Source organism: Aedes albopictus, chromosome 1, assembly GCF_035046485.1.
Source record: "Aedes albopictus strain Foshan chromosome 1, AalbF5, whole genome shotgun sequence".
Taxonomy (NCBI): Eukaryota; Metazoa; Arthropoda; class Insecta; order Diptera; family Culicidae; genus Aedes; species Aedes albopictus.
The window spans coordinates 106,079,049-106,095,236 of NC_085136.1; the positions used below are offsets into that span (position 1 = coordinate 106,079,049).

Genomic DNA, 16,188 nt, shown 5'->3' on the forward strand with positions numbered 1-16,188 from the left:
TATTTTCGTTAAGTTTTCTGGGATTTTTTTTTATTAATTATATTTTGGTTTCCTAGATTTCTCCTTGAAGTTCCAAAAATCTTCAAGGAGTTTTATTTTTGCTCTGGGGTTTCCTCTGGTACTGCAGGTTTTTCTTTCTGAGTTTCCTAAAGAGATTTTTCTTGTGATTCATACAGCAGTTTGTCTGCCTTGTGAGGTTGCTCCGGAGACCATTCCAGGATTTTTCCAGAATTTTTTTCTGATACCTCTCTTGAGTTTTATCAAAAAAGTTCTTCTTGGGTTTTCGGTCGATCTTTTTTGTAGCATTTGGCATGGAGTTGCTGTTTAGATTTGGTCTCTGGGATGGCTCCGAATATATTGGCAAGGATTTCTCAAAAAGTGGCTTCTCAGTCTTCTGAAGAAATTTCTTCAGCGATCGCTCCAGAAATTGCTTCTGAGATTACTCATGCAGTTTCTTATGGTATTTCCTTTGATAATATGTCTTTGATTTCCAGGAATCTTATCTGGGGTCTTTGCCTAAATTTCGTCTGAATAAGTCCAGAAGATCCATTCTTCTAGGATTCTTCTAGGAATTTTTTAGTGATTAATTTTGGAGTTTCTTCTGAGATTCCTCTATTTTTTTCCTCGGATTTTTCCAGACGGTGATCCTGAAACTCCTGAATGGGTTTGTTATTCTGAGATTTCCTTGACCATTCTGAATAAAAAATAACCCAAGAGATCACAGGAGAAATGCCATAAAACTACTGTGATCTCTTCTAGGATTTTCCCAAGAGCTCTTTCAGATATTGTTCTGGGCTTTCTTAAAGAAATTGATATGAGATATCTCAAAAAAGTTCCTTTCTAGATGTCTTATATAATTTGTTTTCCTAGATTCGTGAAACAGCTTGTTCAAAGTATTTATGAAAATTCATTTCGTTCATATCATAGGTCCTTTTGAGATTCCGCAATGATTGTTTGACTTATTTTCTTCTAGAATTTCCTAGAAAATACTTCTGAATTTTTTTCAAAATTTTCTTCAGGGATTCCTTAAATTTCCGACTATTGTCACCAGCACCACGCTGATGCAGTGTACAATAAGCAACGGTTTTCCAATGTGTTGTTGAAAATACAATAGCATAGCTATTGATGAATTAAGAAAGTAATCCCACCATTTTTTCCCTGGAACTTCTTGAGACGCTGCTTCTGGGATTTTTCAGAAATTTATTGAGGAATTCTTTCAGTTTCTTCAGTAGATCATCATGTTATTGGTTGTGAACTTCCCACAGGGTTAAGTTATGGATATTTTATGATATTCTTCTAGACTTTTGTCAAAGTTTCATCAAATAGTTCTAAGATTCGTCCTGAAGTTACCCAGAAGGAATAATGTCAAGCATTTCATGAACAGCTAGATTCCAGAAATAATTACTTGAGAAATCCGATTAGGAACTTCTGGATGAATCCTAGAAACGCTTTTGAAAAATTCCCAGAAGGGACTACTAGAAAATTTTGTATCTCCTTATAATGTTGTATTGAAAATCCAGAATTCCAGAAAAAAAAACCTTCGCTCCTTCTCCAAAAAGGACTACTTCAGAGATTTCCGATGAAATATGAAAAGAAACTTTTGCAGGAATCTTGGATGTCATAACCGGAGAAATACTAAACGAAGAATCGGAGAAATCTCTGAAGAGAAAAATTTAAGGGAACTTGGAAGAATCTCTTGAACGTATTGCAGAAGAAATATCTTGAGGAATCATATGCTGATTTATCGACCGTATTCTATTAATAACTTGATGATTTTGTGGCTATATCGGTCTCTTTCTACTCATAGTATAAGGGAGTAGAGATCAAAGTAGATAATGAAATGATAGATATGATAGAATTCGCTAGGTAGCGCACAAGTGTGAAAATTTTATAGAAGGTGAAATTAGGCAAGTAGGCCATGTATTGAACGAATTCTATCATATCTATCATTTCATTATCTACTTTGATCTCTACTCCCTTATACTATGAGTAGAAAGAGACCGATATAGCCACAAAATCATCAAGTTATATCTTGAGGAATTCGATAAGGAATTCAAGTAAAGATCTCAGGAGAAATTACTGGAAAAATTCATGGAGTGTCCGCATGAACTCTGAAGGAACTTATCAAGGTATTCCAGAAGAATGTCCTAAGGAAATGTAAGGTGATTGTTTCCCCGAAGAAATAGCTGTAGGAGTTCCAGAATGTACTCCAGAAAGAATATCAGAAGTGATCACATAACAAATGGAGTTAAAATATGTCATGGATGGATAAAGGGTTAACCGTTTAGATCATTGCAGTAATAACTGTACGAAAATGCGTTGCTGGACAAGGATAAATGAAATATCAACAGTAGTCTAACCAATAGGGTTCATAAAGTTACAACTGTAAAGGCGTGTACAATGGGCATCCAGTATGATCAAGCTAAGGGAGACGGGTTCGATTCCCGGTTGGTCCAGAATCTTTTCTAGACTTCCTAAAGCATGCATATGCAAAATGGTCATTGACATAGAAAGCTCTCGACTAATACCTGTGTAAGTGCTCATAGAACACTAAGCTGAGCAGCAGGCTTTGTCCCAGTGAAAACGTTACGCTTATAAGAAGAAGAAGAAGAAGAAGAAGAAGAAGAAGAAGGAGAAGAAGAAGAAGAAGAAGAAGAAAAGGAAGAAAAAGAAGAAGAAGAAGAAGAAGAAGAAAAAGAAGAAGAAGAAGAAGAAGAAGAAGAAGAAGAAGAAGAAGAAGAAGAAGAAGAAGAAGAAGAAGAAGAAGAAGAAGAAGAAAAGAAGAAGAAGAAGAAGAAGAAGAAGAAGAAGAAGAAGAAGAAGAAGAAGAAGAAGAAGAAGAAGAAAAAGAACAAGAAAGAAGAAGAAGAAGAAGAAGAAGAAGATGATGAAGAAGAAGAATAAGATGAAGAAGGAGAAGAAACAGAAGAAGAATAAGATGAAGAAGAAGAAGAAACAGAAGAAGAAGAAGAAACAGAAGAAGAAGAAGAAGAAGAAGAAGAATAAGAAGAAGAAGAATAAGAAGAAGAAGAAGAAGAAGAAGAAGAAGAAGAAGAAGAAGAAGAAGAAGAAGAAGAAGAAGAAGAAGAAGAAGAAGAAGAAGAAGAAGAAGAAGAAGAAGAAGAAGAAGAAGAAGAAGAAGAAGAAGAAGAAGAAGAAGAAGAAGAAGAAGAAGAAGAAGAAGAAGGAGAAGAAGAAGAAGAAGAATGCAACATCAGAATACATGTGTCCATTCGTTTTCAGATTTGTCCCACTGTGCGACGACTAAGACATTCTCGACTGAAGAGAGAGAATCCTCTTTGACTAAGCCGCTCACGCAATGCGGTGAAAGCCACACTGACTGAGCAACAAGTTTTCGTTGATTCGAGGAAAATGCTTCCCACCCGTGGACGACCCTATTTTTAACATTTCGCGTCATTGTAATTATCGTAGTTTGAGAGGGAAAATTATGAATCGCTCGCTCTCGCGCGCGTACATTTCTCACCACAAGATCAAATACAGAGGGACCAAGAGGAACCAGCCAGCTGTAGCAGCTCCCGAAGATTGAAGGCCAAGTGTACGACCGAACCGACGGCGCAATGTTTTGTTTTACGTAAATTTGGTTGCTCCTTGGCATTGGAACGGGAGGAAAATATATTATCATTTAGAAATGAGTAACAACAGTCTCAGCGGGTGCCAGACTCGGTCGCTACATGAACCAAGTGCGCGCACGGTCAAAATCGCGATGAATAACGTTGCGATGGTGGTGTGACGCGTGAGGGAATGCTGTGCAAGTGTGAAAGAAAGCGCCAAAATGTTATTGTTTGTGGCGGGGGGCAGCGCGTTCCATTATTCCGAGTGTTTATTTTTGGAGCGTAATTATCGAGCACTGAACGCACTGTTCCGTTTTGCAGTTGGAAACTTTTGGGCAAATTTGCCATATTATGCTCAATAATATTATTTTGCCTGTGGACTTCGATACATATTACAAAGTGTTGTTTGACGATATGAGGTTTGAAAAAAAATCAATCAATGTGCATTGTACAATTGTACATGCAGGCAACCAGTTTATCATTGTCATCTAGGTATTTCCTGTACAATCCCAGAATGACAAAATAATCAGGTGCAAGGCTATTCAATTATTCAATTAAATTATTCAAGGATTCCCAAAAAAACTCCAGGAATTTCTAAAAACTTCATTCAGAAATTGCAAAAGGATTTCACCAATAAATCGCAAGGAATTCCTTCAAGAAATTTCAAGGAATTCCTCTAGTAGTTCTCAAGAAATTTCTCCAGGAGTTCTCAAGGAAATCTTCCAGGAATTCGCAAAGAATTAATCCAGTACTTCTCAAGGAATTCATTCATAAATTCTCAAAGAATTCCTGCAGAGGTTCTCAAGGAACTTCTCCAGGAGTTCTCAAGGAATTCCTCAAGGAATGTCCAAGGGATTTCAACAGGAATTCTCATGGAACTCCTCCAGAAGTTTTCAGGGAATTCATCCAGGAATTATTAAGGAATTTCACCCCGCATTTTCAAGAAATTCCTCAAGTAGTTCAGATGCAGGAAATTTCAAGCAATTCTTCCAGGAATTCCCCAGGGGATTCCTCCAGGAATTCCCCAGGGGATTCCTCCAGGAATTCCCCAGGGGATTCCTCCAGGAATTCCCCAGGGGATTCCTCCAGGAATTCCCCAGGGGATTCCTCCAGGAATTCCCCAGGGGATTCCTCCAGGAATTCCCCAGGGGATTCCTCCAGGAATTCCCCAGGGGATTCCTCCAGGAATTCCCCAGGGGATTCCTCCAGGAATTCCCCAGGGGATTCCTCCAGGAATTCCCCAGGGGATTCCTCCAGGAATTCCCCAGGGGATTCCTCCAGGAATTCCCCAGGGGATTCCTCCAGGAATTCCCCAGGGGATTCCTCCAGGAATTCCCCAGGGGATTCCTCCAGGAATTCCCCAGGGGATTCCTCCAGGAATTCTCAAGGAATTCCTCCAGGAATTCCTAAGGGATTCTTTTAGAGTTCCCAAGGGATTCCTCCAGCAATTCCTACGGGATTAATCCCGGAAGTTCCATGGAATTCCCAAGAAATTCCACCAGGAATTATTTCACCCCCCCCCCCTCCATGGGATTCCTCCAGGAATTTTCAAGCGATTGTTCCAGGAGATTTTCTCTAAAAATTCTAAAGAAATTCCTCCAGGAATACTTAAGCAGTTCTTCCAGAAATCCTCGAGGAATTGTGAAGAAATTCCTACAGTAATTCTTAAGGAATATTTTCAGGAATTCCCAAGGTATTTATCAAGGAATTCATTAGGAGTTCCTCCAGGAATGCTTAAGGAATTCCATCAGAATTTCTTGAAAAAGTCTTTTGGGAACCCTTAGAAATTCCTCCAGAATTTCTTAAGGAAGTCCTCCGGGAATTTTTAAGGAATTCCTCCAGGCTTTTCTCCATAAATACCTAGACCAATTCCTCCAAGCATTTCCAAAGAACTCCTTCAAGAATTTGCAAAGAAAACATCCAGGAATTCTTCAAGAATTCCCAAGAATTATTTTTTAGAAATTCCATAAGAAACTCCTTCAGAAATTCCTTTAGAAAAAAAAAACTACAGGAATTCTCTAGGAATTTTCAAGGAAATCCACCCTTTATTTCCAAGAAATTCCTCTAAGAATGCCCCAGAAAATCCTCCAAAAATTCATCAGAATTTCCTCCAGGAATACCCAGTGAAATTCCTCCAAACCTTTCCAAAGAACTCCTCCAAGAATTTCCAGGAGTTTACTAGGAATTATTTCACCGCGCAAGGGATTCCTCTAGAAATTGCCAGAGATCCTCCAGGAATTCTTAAGAAATTCCTGTTACATGCTTCGAAACCATTTTCAAGGAATTCATCCAGGATTTCACCAACGAATTCCTTCATGTAATGCCGAAGGAACTCCTTCACAAACTCTCGGAAGGATTCTTCCAGGAGTTCCTCAAGAAATGTCACCAGAAGATCCATCAAGGAATTCGTCCGGAAATTCCGGCAGGAATTATACAAAGAATTTCACCAGGAATCCCTCATGTTTTTCTCGAGGAGTTTCTTCATTAATTTACAAATGAATTTACTCAAAAATTTCTTAGAGAATTCCTACTTGATTAAGCTATCGTTTGTACGATATTTCTACTCATGATGGATTAACTTTTCGTCTCCTTTCACTTCTTGAGATAAAACATCTTCTGATAAAAGTTAAATAAGATAAATGTCACTTCTCAAGAAATTGTTTAATTAACTCAAGCATCAATTGAGTTTGCATTTCACTCCAACTATCATTTTCTGATTGTCCATCACCATGCTTAGCCACATTCCATCCGGACCCAAGAAACCCCTTGAGTATTGCTTGTTTCCTTTCTGGAAATGTTTGTCTTACAATTACAGTGCAATTATTGATTTGACCTGACTGGCTTTTATGCCACAATACAGCAGTCCTTCCTGGAAAAAGTAAAACTCCTTTCTCCTAACCGGTAGTGACTGAGTTGCTTGCTCTCCGCCAGTCTCAATCTGTCAAGGTTGGGCAGGGCACCGGAAGCACACTCGAACACAAAAGGAAGGCCTCCTTCCAAGGAGTAGAACATTCAATTCTCTTGTGATATTTACTTTTCAGCTCACCCAAGACCCGGACCCAGACACTAAGATGGGAAAACAATTGGCCAAACTGAATTTCATCATTGTGTTCCGTTTTCTCGAGTCTTCCTGCACTTGACCGCCGTAGACAACATTCTCGACGGTAGCATGCTTTCGCTCCAGAAAAGTACCTTCCTCATTCTGCTTATTCATTCCGAGCAGATTCTTTCATCAAAATCTCATAACAAATTCATACTCTGCCACTTCTCGGTGCCGCTGGCTGCACTTCCACAGCGCACCGCACCACACCACCGAACAAAAAGGGCCAAACCGAAGCGGCAACTCAAACATGAAATTGATCAAAACTCGGTGATATTATTCATGGCTAATAATCCACTTTGCATTCCTTGCTCGATTGCAGCCCTCTGCAGCAGCCCCGCAGCTGGGCCCGGGTAACACTGTTTTCTCCCCTGGTGTCCCAGCGATGTGGAGCTCATCAAGGTTGGGGCGGTTTGAGGGCGGAAAATTTTCCGATTTGGATATTCAGAGATGGACTGTTTCTAGGCTTGCACTGAAGGTAATCGTTGTGGTTTGTTTTCTTGGAATTAGTCATTAATTATTTTTAAAATGTCAGTTTTTCGATTTTTGCTTTGGAAATTCTTCCAAGGATTCCACCAGAAATTCACAAATCAATTTCCAATTTCTCTAGAAGTTTCATGAATTCCTCCAGAAGGTTCACAAAGAGTTGTGTAAGAAAGTTGTGTATGAGTTTCTCCAGAAATTCCTCCAGGGATTTCATGAGAAATCCTTCAGAAACTTACCCTATTTTTTCGGGACTTCCCTATTTTTTTTTTTTTGAAAAATCCTTAGGAAATTTCTTTAAGTTTTCTCTTAAACGATTTTCCAAGGATTTATTTCAAAACTTTCTTCGAAGTATGTTTTAGCAATTGCTTCAGGGATTTTATTTTTTGGAAATCTGCACAGCAAAAAAATATAAAAGTTAAGCAGCACGTAAATTGAAGATAAACTGAAATCTGCGGCAGAAAAATGTAAATCACTAACATTGAACGTCAGCCGAGCAGCCCGCTGCTGGTCAGACGATTTGTTTACAGATTTTAAAGCATATTCGCTTTAAATTTACATGCATCTGCTATAAATCATGCCAGCCACTCTCCGTCATCAGCTAAACGAACGGCTGCTCGCAGCTGTGGCGGTTTCCCCGTTGTCTCTCTCAGTACTCTCTGCAGCAGCCGGAGCATGTCGGGAATGCGTGCATTATGGTAGAAGCAGTTTAACTTTGACTGTCTGCTCTTCAACAAGCTGAGATAGCCGAGAGAGCTCGGGCGTGCTACTCACACCCCAAGGATCTGAGTTCAATTCTCGCTCAGAGGTCAATTTTTCTTTATATTTTCTAACAGATATCTGCCATGTAATTTTAAGATCGCACAAAAATTTCCATCATATATGACGGGGTCCTTTTGTTACATTCGATCCGTCATAATTTTACAGGTTTTTTTCGAACTGTGTGTATTACTGAAAATTTTCCTGGGATTTGTTTTTAAAAATTTCTCCTGGGACTCTTAAAAAAAATATTACTCCCTTAGGGTTTACTTTTCAAATATTTTGGAGGATTCTTCAAAAAATTTCCCATGGCATTTATTATAAACTAGACTAATAATTTCTTAAGATATACCTCCAGATTTTCCACCAGAGATTTCGTTACAATTTTCTCCATGCATTACTTTGGAAAACTTTCACAGATTTTTCGATAATTATTTCATGGACCCTTGCTGAATTCCATCCTAGGATTCATTAAAAAATCTTTCACGACTTCCTGAAAAAATCTCCCAGGAATTCTTAAAGAAATTCTTTCAGGAACTCATTTGGACACTTCTCGTTGATTTATTTTAAAAATATCCAGAAAATCTTAAAGAAATTCAGTTACAAATACTTTCACAAAATTTTCTAGGGTTTCATTTAGATTTTGAGTGTCCTCCAGAAATTTTTGCAAAGGCACTTCAAGGAAGTCTCGCACGAATAGCTTCCCTAAATGTTCCCAGGCACTTTTTTAAAAAATCCGTCGGAGATTGTTTCCAAAATACTTAAATAAAATACTTAGTATTTTTTGCGATATTTCTGGAAGAGCTTCTGAAAAAACCCTAGAGCAATATCCAAAACAATGTCTGCAGGAATCAGTATAGGAATCCCACAAGATATTCTTAAGAAATCTCTGTGGGATTTTTAAATTAATTTTTAGAGCAAACTTGTTTTTAAACTCCATGAATAAAATTTTGAAGAAATCCCTTGTTGTAATTCCTACAGAAAACTCTGTAGTCTCCACAGATGTCATTGAAGGAATTTCCGTAGAAATCTCCTGTAGAATTCCTGTTGAAGACTCAGGAAGTAATGTTGAATTCGTGGAGATATTCTTGAATTTATCCGAAGAAGAAATGCCGGAGAAATTCCTGGAATTATACATGGAAGAATCTCTGTATAAATTTCTGCCTGAACAGCAAGAAGCAATTGTGGAAATATTCAATGCGGAAACCCTATATCAGCTTCTGAACAAATCTGTGGTGCATTTCTTTAAAAAAAAATATCTGTACGAATTTCTGAAGGAATCTCTGGAAGAATTTCTGAAGAAATCAGTGGAATAATTGATTAAAAAAACTTTGAATCAATTTCCGAAACAATCCCTGTGAAAAAATCTGGAGAATTTTCTAAACAGATTATTTTCTCTAAGAAGAATTGAAGTTTTCGGCGGAATTTTAGAAGGAACACTTGGCAATCTACCCTAAAACACTATAGGAAGAATTTCTGGCGAAATTCTTGAAAGAAAATTTAAGAATGAATTTGCTTGAAGAAACATTAGTAGATTTATAGATATTTTTTTTAGTTTGGAAGGAATCAATGGAAGATTTCCCAAAGGAATCTTATTTTTGAATGAATCTCACAGAGAGTTTCTGGAAGAATTTCTAGGGAAATTTCGTAGGGAATCCGCGGAAGATTTTCTGAAGAAAACATTAGAAATAAATGAGGATTTTCTTAGGAAATCCTTAGAGAAATATCTGGAGAAATTTTGAATTTTTGTTTTCTATGGGAAAACTTGAAAGCATTTCTGATAAAATCCGTAAATTATGTTCTGAAAGATCTCGCGTAAGGATTTCTGAAGAAAATCTAAGGAGGAATTTCTGAGGAAACCCATGGTAGCTTTCTTGATAAATTTTCGGAGAAATTGCAGTGGATGCTTTGCAGTAAAAACCTATGGAAAATGTACAAAAATTTTTGCAGCATTTCATGGAAGATGTTGTAATGAAATTTTGGAAGGAATCTAAGGAAGGTTTTTTAAATGACTTTGGACAAAATTGTATAAGAAAATGTGAATTTTCTAATGGAATCCCCGGATAATTTTTAAAAATTTTTTAGAGAAATCGCTGAAAGCATTCCTGACAGAATTTCCAAAATATGCCACTGAGTTTTTTTTAAGGAATCGCTTGAGGAATTTCTGAAGATACCTGGAGGATTTTTTACAGGAATTCATTGGGCTCCAAAATTTTGGACAGTTCCTAGAATTCCTCCACGGATGCCTCCGGAAAACCCTAAAAACTTTCTCTCCTGAAACTCATTTAGGAATTCCTTCGTGAATTCCTCGAAAAATTCCTACAGGATTTCCTCAATGGATTCCTCCAGGATTTTTTTTAGCAATTTGTCTAGGAATTTCTTGAGCAATTCCTTGTAGGATTCAACCATGAATTCCTCCAGAAATAACTCAAAACATTTTCCAGATTGTCCTCCAGGAATTCCTTCAAAATTCTTCGAGAAGTTCCTCCAGACATTTCTCCAGAAATTTATCAAAGAATCAGAACTTCCTCCAGGAATTCCTCCATAAATTCCTCTTAATGTTGCTTCAGGAATTTCTCCAGAAAAACCTCCACGAATTCCTCCAGGGATTGCTCCAGGAATTCCTTCACGTATTCTACCGGAATTGCTCCAGGAATTTCTGCCTGAATGCCTACAAAATATCCTCTAGGGATTCCTCCACGGAATTTAAGGCGATCACATGCGATTTCCAGGAATTATTTCCAGGCAATTTCCAGAAATGATTTTCAGGGGAATTAAAAGACGAATTCATAGAAGAAAATAATACCGAGAAGATCCTAGAAGGAATGCAACAGAATTCCCGAGGAAATCCTAAAGTACTTCCAGGAGAAAATACCAGGTAGTTTCAGGAGGAGTTTAAATGTGAGGAATCTGGTTGGATTCCCTGGGAATTTCTAAAGCAATCTCTCAATAATTCCAAGAAAAAAAATCCAAAGAGTTTTTAGAGAGGTTTTCAGGGGGCTCATGGAAGAGTTTCTTGAAAACTTCCAGAATAATTCCTAGGGAATTGTTGGAGGAAATTATATTTACTGCCAGGAATACCCAGGAAATTTTCTGAGAAGGATTAATTTGAAATTCCCGGAGAAATTTCTATGGAATTTCTTATGGGATTCCAAAGGAGAAATACTAGAGAATTTCCGAATAAATTCCCAGGAGAACATCAGGTGAAATTTCTAGAAAAAATAATGCGAAATTTCCAGGACAGCTCCAGGAGGAGTTCTCAAAGGAGCTCCTAGAGGATTTTCCTAGGAACATCTTTAAAGAAATTTCCCAGATGAAATCCAAAAGAATTCCTGAAGAAATTGCCTTATTTTTCCTAAAGAAATTCGAGGGGAATTTCAGGAACAATTCTCCAAAAATTTTTGAAGAAATTTCAGGTTGTTCCCGAAAGAACGCCCAGAAAAATTCTTGAGGAATTCATGAAAAAAAAAAATGCGGGGAAATCCTCAGAAAATATTCGAAGGAGTTTCCACCGATCATCCGAAGGAATTCCAAGAGAATGTCCGAAAGAATATCCAGATGATGCCCAAAAGAAGTATTAGGAAATCCGAGAGGGTTTTCTTTCAGGAGGAAATTCATAGAAATTCCTAAAAAAAAAGCTTCCGAAAAAGTCAAAGAGTTATTCTTAGGGACATCCCGAAGAATTTCCCAATAAATTTACAGAGGGATTCCCATTCATTTTTAGAAGAGTTTCCAGAGCACTGCAGGAGAAATTGGTGTTCAATACCTGGTTGTATTGCCAAGTAACTCCAAAAGGAATTCCTAGGAGATTTTCTGAGAAATTGCCAGAAATTTATTAAAATTTCTCAGACAATTTTCAAGGAATTTAAAGGAAATTTCTGAACAAAAAGAATTTCAGTGGACATAACATGCTCGGAAAATCCCTGGGTCATTCCTGGATTTAGTTTTTTTTTTTAATTTCTGAATGAATGTCTAGATGAATTCCTGCACTAATCCCAGGGATACTGGAGGAATTGCTGAAAGGTTCTTGAAGGAATTATTAGAGGATTTCCTGACGAAATTCTTTACTTTTTAGGAAAATTTCTGTGGAATCTTCAAGTGAATTTCCCAAAAAAATTAAAATGAAATGTTTTGGAGAACCCCTCGCGTAATTTTCTTAGGAAAACTCTACCTGTTTATTAATAAATCACGTCTAACATTTTTGCAGGAATTGCTTGGGGTACAGCCAAGCACGCATAAGACGGTTTCCATGTGTAATGCTAAGATGTGCAGTTCAAAGTTTTGAATTTTAGTGGACCAATTGACCTGTTTGTGGAGTATATTGATAATTTGTAAAATGAAATGTTGCAAAAAATGTTGCAAAAAAGCATTTGATAGTGACATAGCTCTTTTTAAAATATCACGAATCTCCCAAGTTCAGGTTTTCTTCTTTTAAGCTTCCGTTCAAAGAATGTTTTTCTCAGTGTATTTTTATAAATCTCCCTTTATTTTCAGATGCGGTTGAATGTGTCTACTTAGTTATTTTAATGCACTTATAATTTCTTCACCTCTTTTTGTCTTACATAATAAGAGGGAGAGCTATTCAGAACTTATATTGTTCATAAGAAAATGTACCGACGGTAGTCATTGCAACGGCGCGGCCAGGGGGCGTTGCAGGAGCAGTTCACAGGGTCCCAAGGGCTTCCAGGATTACCTGGAGATTTCACGGCCATCTTAGGAGGTTTCAGGGGTATCCAGGGGGATCCAGGAGGTCTCAGGGGCGCTACAGATGGTCTTAGGGGCGTTTAATGGGATCTCAAGGAGTTACAGTGGTCGCAGAGACAATTCAAAGGGTCTCAGTGTGTTCCAGAGGAGCTCCAGAGGGTTGAAGGGGTATTTAAGGAGGTTCCAGGGAGTACAACGAGACCTCATGAGTTTTCAAGGGGTTCCAGGGGGTTTCAGGGAGTACCTGAAGTTCTCAAATATAGTTAACCCTCTAATACCCAATCCCGCCTTTAGACGGGGTATAGTTTGAACATTTTAGTAATTTTTAAATCATTTTTTTTTATATTTTTGGCTGATATTTAGGACTGTTCTGTATATGGGTCATTCCAAATGAAGTGACCGAGAAAAAGTGGAAACGTGTTATCGACCATCACGGATTTTGACCAAATTTTGTTGGAATGTTTGTTTAAATGGAGGAAGAAAAAATCCAAATTTTGGTGCCGATCGGATCACCCCTCGGCCCGTGGCAGCACCCCTCGTCTTTGCCAATACAAGAAAAATCCAAGTTTTCCCTTACTTTTCTTAATTTATAGCTTTGAAACTATAACATATACACATTTGTGACCTTCGGCTTTTTTGAAGAAAATTGTTGGAGGAATCCAGGAAAAATATTATTTTTTTGATACAGTGTTGCCAAATATGTTATTTTTCAATTTTAAAATTTAAAATCGATTTTTGGTCGAATGAGTATATTTTGATTTCAAAAATTTTGATTCCATCGTGTTTATCAGCCCTTATCCAGTCGAAAAAGCTTAACTCTCCGAGGTCTTTTTGGCCGTTCCAGAGATACAGCGTTTTAAAGCTTGAAACCTGGTTTTCTCTAATATATAAAATAAGTCCAATTTACAAGTTTCGCTAAGAAAACATTATTGGATGCAATTTAAAATTGATTTGGGCTGATTTAGACCAAGGAGAATAGAAAACTATGTAAAAATAATAATATGACAGTGTTGCCAGTTTATCAATTATGGATTTATTAGAATGGATAACAATAAATTGCTATAAATTTATTATTTAAATAAATTTATGTATTATAATCCTTATTTCAATTGAACTTCTACCTATGTAAACATTAAGGTTGACGAAAGTGTTGCCAGACATTTCAATTTTATTGTAAAAATCTACATGTGAACTTTTGTATCAAATCAAATTATCAAGCAAGAATCATAAATTCATTTTTTACAATTTTATTGCTATTGGCAATACTGAACCTTGATAGTTTTCGTTTGGTGTGCAACTTTTTATTCTTCGAACAAACCTTTAATAAGGGTAGTGGTATTCAAATGTTCACTGAAATATATTCATGGTTCAGAATTACGCAAATTGGTTCCGACTGTTCTTGGTGTATTTTTAGGATTTTTAGCTTTTCAGTACGATTGTGAGATCAAAAACAACCTTATGTTCTCGTACTCCGACGCTTCGTATCGGATCTTGAGAAAGATCCCATACGGATCGAAACGTTGGAGTAAGAGAACATAAGGTTGTTTTTGATCTCACAATCGGACTGAAAAGCCAAAAAATCCTAAAAATAAGTTCAGAATTGCGAAAACCCATTCTGGATGACATGTTATGCTTTAACGTATAAGTTGCCATTCATTTTTTTCTGTTTATCCATTGTTTTGAACTTGTACGGGGAAAGGAAAGTTCCCAAAAGTGAGTTCAGTTAACTTCATTAACTCGCATACAGACAGAATACTTAGAATAGAAGTTCTTTTTACCCAACAGCCAGTTCAAATTACTCAACTATCAATACTATGTCACTTACTCATTTTTAACCAATCTTAATGTTGTTTAGGTGCCTGAATAAATACACCTGAATAAATACACTGAATAAATGTACGCACTCCCGGGTTGCTAGTCTTTTAAATGTGCCATCTAATCCTTCACTTGGTCCTTTTTCATGTGAGAAACATTGCAACTCTTCGGGAACTCAAAAATCCTTCTCGTAAAACTTTTAGATTTGAGCTCTTTTTGCATTCTTGAGTAATTTGAATTGGGGTTGGATAAAAAGAACTTCTACTCAAAGTACTCTTTCTGTATGCGAGTTAATGAAGTTAACTGAACTCACCTTTCGGAACTTTCCTTTCCCCGTACAAGTTCAAAACAATGGATAAACAGAAAAAAAATTGAATAGCAACTTGTACATTAAGGCATAACATGTCATCCAGAATGGTTTTTCGTAATTCTGAACTTATTTTTAGGATTTTTTGGCTTTTCAGTCCGATTGTGAGGTTTCGATCTTATGGGATCTTTCTCAATCGGACAATCGGACTGAAAAGCTAAAAATCCTAAAAATACACCAAGAACAGTCGGAATCAATTTGCGTAATTGTGAACCATGAATAAATTTCAGTGAACATTTGAATTTACTACTGCCCTTATTAAAGGTTTATTCGAAGAATAAAAAGTTGCACATCAAACGAAAACTATCAAGGTTCAGTGTTGCTAATAGCAATAAAATTGTAAAAAAGAAATTTATGATTCTAAGTTGATAATTTGATTTGATACAAAAGTTCTCATGTAGATTTTTACAATAAAATTAAAATGTCTGGTAACACTTTCGTCAACCTTAATGTATACATTAGTAGAATTTCAATTGAAATAAGGATTATCTATGTAATCTAAGTTTGAAGTTCCTTTGAGGAAACAAAACTCAAGAACGGATAAACCGATCAGCATGACTCTTGTACGGATCAGTTCATATTCGTGGTGGTTGTGTTTACATGCAGAAATAGTTATGAAAAACAGTTAAAAAACATTAAAAAATGTAAAATTACTGATTTTCTTATGAGCGGGGAAAAATTCAACACGATTGCAAAAAAACCAATCTAGAGTGCGGTGCTTAAATGAGCTCAAAAGCTGTCAAACCACCACAAGATTGGCAAGACAAAGTTTGCCGGGACAGCTAGTAATACATAAATTTTAAACTTTAGCTTATCCATTCTAATAAATCCATGATGGTTAAACTGGCAACACTGTCATATTATTATTTTTACATAGTTTTCTATTCTCCTTGGTCTAAATCAGCCCAAATCACCTTTAAATTGCATCGAATAATGTTTTCTTAGCGAAACTTGTAAATTGGACTTATTTTATATATTAGAGAAAACCGGGTTTCAAGCTTTAAAACGCTGTATCTCTGGAACGGCAAAAAATACCTCGGGGAGTTAAGCTTTTTCGACTGGAAAATGGCTGATAAACACGATGGAATCAAAATTTTTGAAATCAAAATATACTCATTTGACGAAAAATCGATTTTGAATTTTAAAATTGAAAAATAACATATTTGGCAACACTGTATCAAAAAAATAATATTTTTCCTGGATTCCTTCAACAATTTTCTTCAAAAAAGCCGAAGGTCACAAATGTGTATATGTTATAGTTTCAAAGCTATAAATTAAGAAAAGTAAGGGAAAACTTGGATTTTTCTTGTATTGGCAAAGACGAGGGGGGCTGCCACGGGCCGAGGGGTGATCCGATCGACACCAAAATTTGGATTTTTTCTTCCTCC

The 16,188-nt window shown here is 36.8% G+C and overlaps 1 pseudogene; it reads left to right on the top strand.

The window, feature by feature from the left end:
- The first annotated feature begins 2,628 nt into the window (after positions 1 to 2,628).
- Positions 2,629 to 3,817, top strand: LOC134285454 (cilia- and flagella-associated protein 251-like; annotated as a pseudogene).
- Positions 3,818 to 16,188: the final 12,371 nt, after the last annotated feature.